At 41.3% G+C, this 11,437-nt stretch overlaps 1 non-coding gene and 1 pseudogene across 1 annotated transcript; both read left to right on the forward strand.

Moving 5' to 3' along the window:
• Nucleotides 1-3,829: 3,829 nt before the first annotated feature.
• TRNAT-AGU (transfer RNA threonine (anticodon AGU)) lies at nt 3,830-3,901 on the forward strand. Its single transcript has one exon. It is a non-coding gene; the product is annotated as a tRNA-Thr (tRNA).
• A 5,913-nt stretch (nt 3,902-9,814) lies between these two features.
• LOC139747756 (eukaryotic translation initiation factor 4E type 2 pseudogene) lies at nt 9,815-10,513 on the forward strand (annotated as a pseudogene).
• The last annotated feature ends 924 nt before the right edge of the window (nt 10,514-11,437 follow it).

Genomic DNA, 11,437 nt, shown 5'->3' on the forward strand with positions numbered 1-11,437 from the left:
TATATTAAGTTAGTTAATATTCTTTAATTTATTTAGTTATTATCTTAATGTATATTGCAGCAACAGTTGCACTAATATGATTAAGACACACGTGTGTCTTATGTAATTTTATACATTTTATATAACCAGATACGAGACACAACATGTGGTGGGTAGCAGGAGGAGTGGGCGCGCGCGTCAGTGCAGGACTATTTGGTTGGATCCATCCATGGTGCTGGTGTCGGTGAGTTGGTGGATGTCGGGCCTGGCCAGTTGACCGGACCTAGATACGTTGAGATACTGGAGGAGGTCCTGCTACCTTCAGTGGGGGCTATGCTGTTTCCAGAGCCGGAGCCATTTTACCTCGTCCAAGATAACAGCCCAGTTCATACATCCAGGGTTGTAAAGGCGTGGTATGCTCGCCATCCACGTATAACAGTGTGCCACATCCTGCAAAATCGCCTGATCTCAACCCGATAGAGCACGTATGGGCGGCCATGCAGAAAGGCACGCTTGACCGACAACATCGATGTCGTGCTACAGTCGTAAATGATGCTTTACAAGCATGGGAACATCTACGAAGCCCTTCTGGTAGGAACTTAACGCAGACGTTAGTGGCATCCATGCCTCGAAGGCTCAATGAAGTGTTGGCAACGGGAGGAGGTTATACCAAGTATTGAAATAATAAAATTTACAGTCAAAGATTACTTTCTTAACCTCCAACAACATGTCTATGATCATGTTATGTAGAAATCTGATTTTCACTGTTAAAGGGAAGTTAACTAATACAGATCCATGAAAAGAGTCATTACTTTTCATGTTGGTTTACTAAATACTATGATGTGGTGCCAGGTTTGTGACATACTGTTATCAGTCACACAGGTGATACTACATATTACGTGAGGTTGCTGATTAATCTAAACCAGCAGACAGATAAATCACCGCCGGTATGAAGCAGGGTGTCGTAGTTACCATGTAGTATATTATTTTACACCACGAATTTGACACTTTGCAAGAGATAATGATTACTGCAATATGCCTTACTGTGCAGAATATTACATTTACATGCTCAATTTACGTATGCCATCTACTGTACTACATACGGAAGGATATATCGTTGCCATTAGATAGGTGAGGACACCCACAGGCAGGGACATCAGGGCTACCACCATCTCACAGGAAAATGTTGACTGTTCCATTATTCCACGTCTGGTGCGTCATTTTGTTTCGTACAAAAAACGCGCGATAGTTTTTTTGCTGTGTGTGCTTCCTCATATCTAAAACCTTCGCCTTTGTTTGTTGTTGACTTTGTAGAAAGATGTGGCTGTTTATTATCAATTTGTCTTTGATTCATCCCTTCTTTTGCTGGAACATTATTTGATGTCTTACTTTATATTTGCATAGATTACTATATTCTTGGATGTTAGTGCTTGTTCTATTGGCGTCATTAACTACATAATTTCATATAAGTATACACTTTATTCATATTTTGCATACATTATTTTTTTTGTCTTTTATCTAATAATTTAAGATGTAAAATTTATGATTTAAATTTCCTCTTTATGTTAATCTGTTGTTGGATGGACAGCCTAGTCTATATTTCATTTTCATGTATGAGAACTTCAATATTTTCTAGTTCTCTTTCTTTTTTCTTTGCTTATATTATCTTAGCCTTGCATTTTCTTCTTTGTATTTTATTGTTTTTGTGTGATATTTTCATATCACATAGTACATGGGCAACATCTTTGGTTGGTTTCATCTTTGTGTTACGGGAATTTTGTTGTGTGTATATATTGTTATCCTCGTCTGGTATTTAGTTTTGTTTATTCTTTATTTTCACACTAAGTTAAGAGAAATTTCCCCCATTTGCCCATTACTCACCAGTACCATCAGCTCAGTATACTAATATTAAACACAGACCACCACTACGCCATACCGTGTTGTGATGAGACCTGAGGTCAGGTTAGCCTAGCCCTAATTATTGGCATAATGATTCATCTCTGATGATGATGATGCGTCCCTCACTCACACTGTCCGAAAACACACTTCACTCCAAGGACTGACACAGCCACACACACACACACACACACACACACACACACACACACACACACACACCAGCTTCTGAGTAATTTAAACATGGAGAAGAGAAGGCAATATGAACCTGAACATTATGATAAAGATACTGGCTTCTGGGATCACGTTGTCTTGTGTGACGAAAACACGTTTACTTCTGACTGGCGCTTCCAGAAATACTGGAGTGTGGCGGTTAACGTACTCTCTCTCTCTCTCTCTCTCTCTCTCTCTCTCTCTCTCTCTCTCTCTCTGGAGCACAGGGTACAGAAATATATATAACGTTATATCGTTAAGATTAACATATCTAACATAAAGATTTCTATTTTGCAGATTAATGTTTTACGTGTAGAAATCTGTAATATCTTCAATAAAATAAAGATAATTGTGTCATTATTTATGTTGCAGGCTTTTTATCCGGGTTTTACACATTGAAAAAAGGCATATTTTAGAGAAAAGTAATGAAATTATTATTAACACAAGGTTCAAGGATTCTGTTATGAGTTTCTACTCTTCAAAATGTTACCATCATCCACTGAGAAAACTTTGAAAAAACAGACTTTTATTCTGTGTGATGAAAACTAATGAAAGATTGTTTACATTTTCCTTAAGAATATTCTTTATGAGTCAAATGAAAGTATTTCGTTGGATAAAAAACTTACATCAGTAACAACGAGAGATAAACAATCATTATTCATAAACTTTATCTTTGATGAATTAAAATTCATCAAATGACAGATAAAGATTATTATATACAATTTCCAACAATCTTATTGACATCATAAAACCAAATATGATTCATAAATTTTTCAAATCATCAAAAGTAAAAAGAAGAAGCCGTCCGGAGGTGACTTGTTACCCCCGGTGTAAACACTTATAGGCGGAATCCGGTAACACCTCTTGAATAGCATGTGGAAGACAGAGTAGAGTGGCTAGGCTCAGAAGCATGTTCTCCACTTCAACTGACTAATGATATGTTAAGACAACACAAACCACATACATCCATTGTGAGGATGGAATCAGGGATGAAACATCTATAACTAGAAAGGTTAAAGATACAAAGATGATGAAATACCTTTACCCGGGATCAGTAGCACCTGTGGTAATGGACACACCTTTGTAATGCTTGATCACTTACAACTGATCAACTTTAATACGAAAGTCTTAGGTATTGTCCCTCAGGAAAACTTTTTATAAATATTTATAAAACACATATATATGTTAGATATACACTATCTCTAGAATATATCTTTACCTGGGACGTGTAACACTTGTGTGGATAGACACAACTTTGTAATGCATGATCCATTACACGAAATGAACTTCACTAACGAAGAGTTATACAACGCGTCGTTGGAGAACATTAATCAAATACCTATACAGAATTTTTATGTTAGATAAAAGACATTTCTTGATAGTAAACATAAGAAATGATGACGAAAGATAAGAGACGTAGATGTAAATGTTTTGTTAAAAGATCAAATACTCCTGCCTTAAACTAGCTCCTTGTATTGCATTTTCTTTTAGATATCCCAAGGAAAATATATTCTGTGGTTTGTTTATATATATGTTTATGTTTTTCACAACTTTTTTATTCTTTAATCTTTTAGGATTCAGGTTTAAGGATCTTGGTTCTGAACAACCATTATAATGCAACACAATACATATTTATCATAAATAAATCATTTATCACAATAACCATTATGTTTGTACCAGATTCTTTAAGTCCTCAATTATGTTTGCTCATAAATAAGAAATTTTTCCGTCACTGACAAGTGGCTCCGTGGTGTAGTGGTTAGCACATCTGTCTAGTAAACAGCTAATCCGGGTTCGATTCCCGGCGGAGCCTTTGTTTTCAGTATTCAGGATCGGAACATATATGACTGTGGTAAACCATCATCCGACACCACTGACCTTCATCATCCAGGCCAACAATCATCCAGCAGTGACACATCCACTCCTGCTTGTGGCTGACCTTCATCATCCAGGCCAACAATCATCTAGCAGTGACACATCCACTCCCGCTGGTGGCTGACCATCATCATCCAGGCCAACAATCATCCAGCAGTGACACATCCACTCCTGCTCGTGGCTGACCATCATCATCCAGGCCAACAATCATCCAGCAGTGACACATCCACTCCTGCTCGTGGCTGACCATCATCATCCAGGCCAACAATCATCCAGCAGTGACACATCCACTCCTGCTCGTGGCTGACCTTCATCATCCAGGCCAACAATCATCCAGCAGTGACACATCCACTCCTGCTCGTGGCTGACCATCATCATCCAGGCCAACAATCATCCAGCAGTGACACATCCACTCCTGCTCGTGGCTGACCTTCATCATCCAGGCCAACAATCATCCAGCAGTGACACATCCACTCCTGCTCGTGGCTGACCATCATCATCCAGGCCAACAATCATCCAGCAGTGACACATCCACTCCTGCTCGTGGCTGACCACCACATGTTGTTGCCTCGTGTGTGAAACATAAAGCCCATCATACAGTCGCCACACATCATTAACACATCTATAGTCGTGCTGCTGGACGAGTCTGAAGGTTTAATTATCGTGCCCTGGCAACCTGCCAGTGCGTCTGGTAGGTTGCCAGGGTACGATAATCAATCCTTCAGACTCGTCCACTGTGACGGTATAAGTGATAGTGAAGTGTGTATGTCAAACATACCACATCATGATGGAGGTTTTATTGATCATTAATGTTTGTGTAGGTGTTGGTGAATCATGTCAATATGTTAAACTACTTACGACTGTGTGACATATATACAGTAGAAACCTAACAAGGCTGCAGGTAGTTACTATGTTGTGGGATAACAAGGCTGCAGGTAGTTACTATGTTGTGGGATAACAAGGCTGCAGGTAGTTACTATGTTGTGGGATAACAAGGCTGCAGGTAGTTACTATGTTGTGGGATAACAAGGCTGCAGGTAGTTACTATGTTGTGGGATAACAAGGTGCAGGTAGTTACTATGTTGTGGGATAACAAGGCTGCAGGTAGTTACTATGTTGTGGGATAACAAGGCTGCAGGTAGTTACTATGTTGTGGGATAACAAGGCTGCAGGTAGTTACTATGTTGTGGGATAACAAGGCTGCAGGTAGTTACTATGTTGTGGGATAACAAGGCTGCAGGTAGTTACTATGTTGTGGGATAACAAGGCTGCAGGTAGTTACTATGTTGTGGGATAACAAGGCTGCAGGTAGTTACGTATTTCCTTCAATTTGTTTGACGTTCAGTTACGTTGCAGTAGTGAGGCATTCTCCAACCTACAGACAACACCAATCTATGGATATGGATGAAGCTGAGGCATCTATTGTTAGGAATAGGCAACCACGAGAGAGAGAGAGAGAGAGAGAGAGAGAGAGAGAGAGAGAGAGAGAGAGAGAGAGAGAGAGAGAGAGAGAGAGAGAGAGAGAGAGAGAGAGTAGCCTGGTGTTAGGGCCAACATAATGTTATGTTTGTGGATGACCATCTGAGGTGAAGGTGTTTTCGTCACCATAGACGACACGTTGCCAGAACTCAGCAGGTTTATCCTCCTAGTGGACCACCTCCTCCTCCATCCTCTCCTCCATATTACGTTAAGGTCCGGCTGGCTGCCCGTCTGGCCAACACACACACACACCACAACCTGAGCAGTTGTGTGCCAGCCTGGGACCCCCTGTGTACCGTGATCCATTGTACATATAAGGAAGACATTTACACATCCACTGACCACCATTAGGTCACCAAACCTTGAGAAATGGTTGTTGGTGGTTTGAACAATATCATCATAACTACACAACCCCAGGACAACATCCATGTGCCTCCTACACCTTCCTGGCTGCACTCCATGCAGGAGCAGGGTATGGTACACATCTCTGCAGCAAGATTATTGACTGGACTGTACCATGACTTTCCTTCCTTACGAAGGATACTGCCTCGCCGAATATGACTTGCCATTCCCGGTGTAACCACTTACGGATGGAGTCCGGTAACACATTTTGTATGGCATTATGTGACAGAGTGGAGTAACTATGTTGAAAAATGGTCTGCACTTCCATTGATTATATTGATGTGATCAGGATAAACAGAATTACACACCATAAATATCGAGTGTTGGGATGGAATCAGATACCAAACATAAGTAACTAGAAGGCATAAGGAATCCTAGATTGTGAAATACCTTGACTTAGGATCAGTATCGCCTCCTGTGGAAATACAAAGGAATTCCAACATCAGCAGATGACTGGGTCCTTCCCAGGCTGTTTATGAAGACATCAGTAAGTGACACATTAGTGTGGTGGTCAACGTTACAAGACATACAGATAATTACAAGGAAATAACCAACAAGTTGTCATTATGGAGGCGCCAAGTCCTGGACTTGATCAAACCAACTGTGACACTACGTCTCTACAATACTGCTCTCAACCACTCTACTTGGCAGATAATGTGGACAATACTGCTCTCAACCACTCTACTTGGCAGATAATGTGGACAATACTGCTCTCAACCACTCTACTTGGCAGATAATGTGGACAATACTGCTCTCAACCACTCTACTTGGCAGATAATGTGGACAATACTGCTCTCAACCACTCTACTTGGCAGATAATGTGGACAATACTGCTCTCAACCACTCTACTTGGCAGATAATGTGGACAATACTGCTCTCAACCACTCTACTTGGCAGATAATGTGGACAATACTGCTCTCAACCACTCTACTTGGCAGATAATGTGGACAATACTGTTGAAGAAAAGAAGGAACACAACTTTGTAATACTTGATCAGTTACAAGTGATCAACTTTAATACAAAACTCTAAAACATCGTCCCACACGAGAACTTTTAAAGATATTTATAGAAGACATAATATCTATGTTAGATAGAACGTATTTCTTAAAAATATATCTTTATCCGAGAAGTGTACCACCTGTATGGAGAGACACAGTTATGTAAAACATGATCTATTGTATGAAATGAACTTTAATAACAAAGATACAACGTCTTGCTGATGAACAATCAACAAATACTTACACCAAATTTCAATATTAGATACAAAACATTTTTGCTGGAAATAAACGTAAGAAATGATATTGGGATAAAGGGACGTCAAAATATATATTGCTTATGTTAGGGCGAACTCGGTAGTTGGTGAAGCCACGACACAGAACCAGAGCAGTTATTTTGTACACTGAATATCATCTGTCATGTTTACACTTATATTAATAATTGTCGAATCATATATATAACCCGGGATTATCATTAACCATTAAAACGAGTTTGGGATGATACAATCTCATTTATACGTATTTCCTGGGCCAGTCTGGTGGACGGTAGCAGACTGAGGTGAGTTTGGCCAATTCTGTCTACATATGTCGTGTTCTTAATTTTATAAAGAATTCAACAGAAGCTGAAGCCATAACAGAGGCCTGACTCTCGTCCCAAGCCTCTCTCTCCTGTCCTGCCTGACTCTCGTCCCAAGCCTCTCTCTCCTGTCCTGCCTGACTCTCGTCCCCAAGCCTCTCTCTCCTGTCCAGCCTGACTCTCGTCCCAAACCTCTCTCTCCTGTCCTGCCTGACTCTCGTCCCAAGCCTCTCTCTCCTGTCCTGCCTGACTCTCGTCCCAAGCCTCTCTCTCCTGTCCTGCCTGACTCTCGTCCCAAGCCTCTCTCTCCTGTCCTGCCTGACTCTCGTCCCAAGCCTCTCTCTCCTGTCCTGCCTGACTCTCGTCCCAAGCCTCTCTCTCCTGTCCTGCCTGACTCTCGTCCCAAGCCTCTCTCTCCTGTCCTGCCTGACTCTTGTCCTAAGTCTTTCTCTCCTGTCCAGCCTGAATCCCGTCCCAAAACTCTCTCTCTTGTCCTGCTTGACTCATGTCCCAAGCCTCAATCTCCTCTCCTAGCTGACTCTTGTACCAAGCTTCTGTCTCCTGTCCTGTCTGACTGGTTGGTAAGGTTATTTAATGTATGTATGATTCATGGTGAGGTGCCTGAGGATTGGTGGAATGCTTGCATAGTGCCATTGTACAAAGGCAAAGGGGATAAGAGTGAGTGCTCAAATTACAGAGGTATAAGTTTGTTGAGTATTCCTGGAGATTATATGGGAGGGTATTGACTGCGAGGGTGAAGGCATGTACAGAGCATCAGATTGGGGAAGTGAAGTTTGGTTTCAGAAGTGGTATAGGATGTGTGGATCAGGTTTTTGCTTTGAAAAATGTATGTGAGAAATACTTAGAAAAGCAAATGGATTTGTATGTGGCATTTATGGATCAGGAGAAGGTATATGACAGAGTTGATAGTGATGGGGTGTGGAAGGTATTAAGAATATATGGTGTGGGAGGCAAGTTGTTAGAGGTAGTGAAAAGTTTTCATCGAGGATGTAAGGCATGCCTCCGAGTAGGAAGAGAGGAAAGTGATTGGTTCTCAGTGAATGTAGGTTTGCGGCAGGGGTGTGTGATGTCTCCATGGTCGTTTAATTTGTTTATGGATGAGGTTGTTAGGGAGGTGAATGCAGGAGTTTTGGAGAGAGGGGCAAGTATGAAGTCTGTTGTGGATGAGAGAGCTTGGGAAGTGAGTTGTTGTTCGCTGATGATACAGCGCTGGTAGCTGATTCGGGTGAGAAACTGCAGAAGCTGGTGAATGAGTTTGGTAAAATGTGTGAAAGAAGAAAGCTGGGAGTGAATGTGAATAAGAGCAAGGATATCATGTACAGTAGGGTTGAGGGACAAGTCAGTTGGGAGGTACATTTAAATGGAGAAAACTGGAGGAAGTGAAGTGTTTTAGATATCTGGGAGTTGGTTCGGCAGCGGATGGAACCTTGGAAGCGGATGTGAGTCATAGGGTGCTGGAGGGGGCTAAAGTTCTGGGAGCATTAAAAATGTGTGGAAGGTGAGAACGTTATTTCGGAAAGCAAAAATGGGTATGTTTGAAGGAATAGTGGTTCCAACAATGCTATATGGTTGCGAGGCGTGGGCTATAGATAGAGTTGTGCGGAAGAGGGTGGATTTGTTGGAAATGAGATGTTTCAGGACATTATGTGTGTTAGGTGGTTTGATCGAGTAAGTAATGAAAGGGTAAGAGAGATGTGTGGTAGTAAAAAGAGTGTAGTTGAGAGAGCAGTAGAGGGTGTTTTGAAATGGTTTGGTCACGTGGAGAGAATGAGTGAGGAAAGATTGGCAAAGAGGATATATGTGTCAGAGGTGGAGGGAACGACTAGAAGTGGGAGACCAAACTGGAGGTGGAAAGACGGAGTGAAAAGATTTTGAGTGATCGGGGCCTGAACATAGAGGAGGGTGAAAGGTGTACAAGGAATTGAGTGAATTGGAACGATATGGTATACCGGGGTCGACTTACAGTCAATGGATTGAACCAGGGTGTGTGAAGCGTCTGGGGCAAACCATGGAAAGTTCTGTGGGGCCTGGATGTGGAAAGGGAGCTGTGGTTTCGTTGCATTATATCTGACAGCTAAAGACTGAGTGTTAACGAATGTGGCCTTTGTTGTCTTTTCCTAGTGCTACTTCGCACACATGCGCGGGGAGGGGGTTGTCATATTCATATGTGGCGGGGTGGCGACAGGAATGAATAAGGGCAGACAGTATGAATTATGTACTTGTGTATATATGTATATGTCTGTTTGTGTATATATATGTATATATATGTATATACATGTGTATGTGGGTGGGTTTGGGCCATTTCTTTCGTCTGTTTCTTTGCGCCACCTCGCTAACGCGGGAGACAGCGTACTGTGTAGTTGACAACTCTTATATCATGTCCACCATGGTGAACAAATACGATGCTCGTAAATCTAATGATGACTCGGGTGAAGAAGAGGGTGGAAATCGCGACTCAAAGGAGACAGAAAAACCATTGCCACCAGTTGAAGTTAAGTGTGGGGAGCATAGAGTGCAGTATACTTATTGTATATGGTTCAGTCGTCGAGCACCAGGAAAGCAGACTACAACACAAAATTATGACCAGAACCTCAGGTTACTTGGAAGATTTGCATCAGTGGAACAGTTTTGGGGTTACGATAGTCGTTTAGTCCTTCCTGTTGACCTAACTTCACACTCGGATATACATAGTTTTAAAGATGGAATAAAGCCCATGTGAGAAGATGTTGGGAATAAGAATGGGGGGAAATGGATTGTTCGTTTACGCCAAGGACTGGCTTCACGGTGTTGGGAGAACATATTGGTAATGCTAGGTGAACACTTCATGGTTGGAGATGAGATCTGTGGTGCTGTCATATCAGTGAGATTTCTGGAGAACATTATCTCTATTTGGAATCGAAGTGCACAGGACACAGTAACAACAGGACGAATCCGTGACACTTTGAAGCGAGTTCTTAACCTTCCTCCCAATACAGTTATGGAATATAAAACTCATAATGATTCTCTCAAGCACACCCACTCCTTGTCCAGCCTACTGCGGAAACCTGGCCCTCCCATGAGGCATGACTTGCACTGATGTTTCTGTCCTCCAGCCACCACCCAACCCACCCCCCACCTCCTTGGAGAGAAGAGATTTTGGGGGAGGATGGGGGAAGAGGTTGAGACAACCATCATACTCTATGCATCTGTGTGAGTGAGAATATATCTGTGCCAAGTTGCAGTTGTGGTCATGTACATAGGTGATGTATGTTCTGAACTGTTTACAAAGCAACACATACCTTTTCTCTGATACATTTTTGAAAGCCGACACAGAATTATATGGGAATATCTAAGCTGTACTCCTTTTAATAAATATATGTCTGTGAACTATACTTCAGCTTTATGCTCAACTCGCTAAAGCTTCAAAGACATGCTTTTCAACCAAGCCGAAACAAGACAGTTAGACCACCAAAAAATGGTAAATCAAACTACTGTCCACAATGTGTTTACCATGTTCAAGCAGTCTCTTGCTTTGGTTTAATCAATGAAAGTTTGGAAATAAGTTTAAAGTGATCGTGTTTTATCCCTAAGCGAAGTGTTTTTTTATCCTCAAGCAGCTCTTCCTTTGGTTTGATCAGTGGAATTTAGGAAATGAGTTTAAAGTGATAGTATTTTATCCCTGAGCAAAATATTTTTTGTGCCTCTTGGCAGCATATAAGCTGTTGGTCATTTACAGTTTGTCTTTACTGGGAGGAAGTATTTTGAAGCTAATTACAAAGTAATGGAAAAAAGTAATGATCCTGGATTTTGTAAAAAAAAAAAGAATGTTGTACATTTTTCTTATGTAGATAGGCATATTTTGGTTTCAGGGGCCCCTTTGTGGGACGAAAATTATCAGAGCAATAGAAAGTCAAGGTGAAAGCTCAAGTGTTCCCTTTTATTTAGAGGTATTTAGGATTTTATTATTTTATTATAGATAATAGGGAGGGTATACGACAAAGAGGTTATATGATGGATTGAT

Source organism: Panulirus ornatus, chromosome 70 (genome assembly GCF_036320965.1).
Source record: "Panulirus ornatus isolate Po-2019 chromosome 70, ASM3632096v1, whole genome shotgun sequence".
NCBI lineage: Eukaryota > Metazoa > Arthropoda > Malacostraca > Decapoda > Palinuridae > Panulirus > Panulirus ornatus.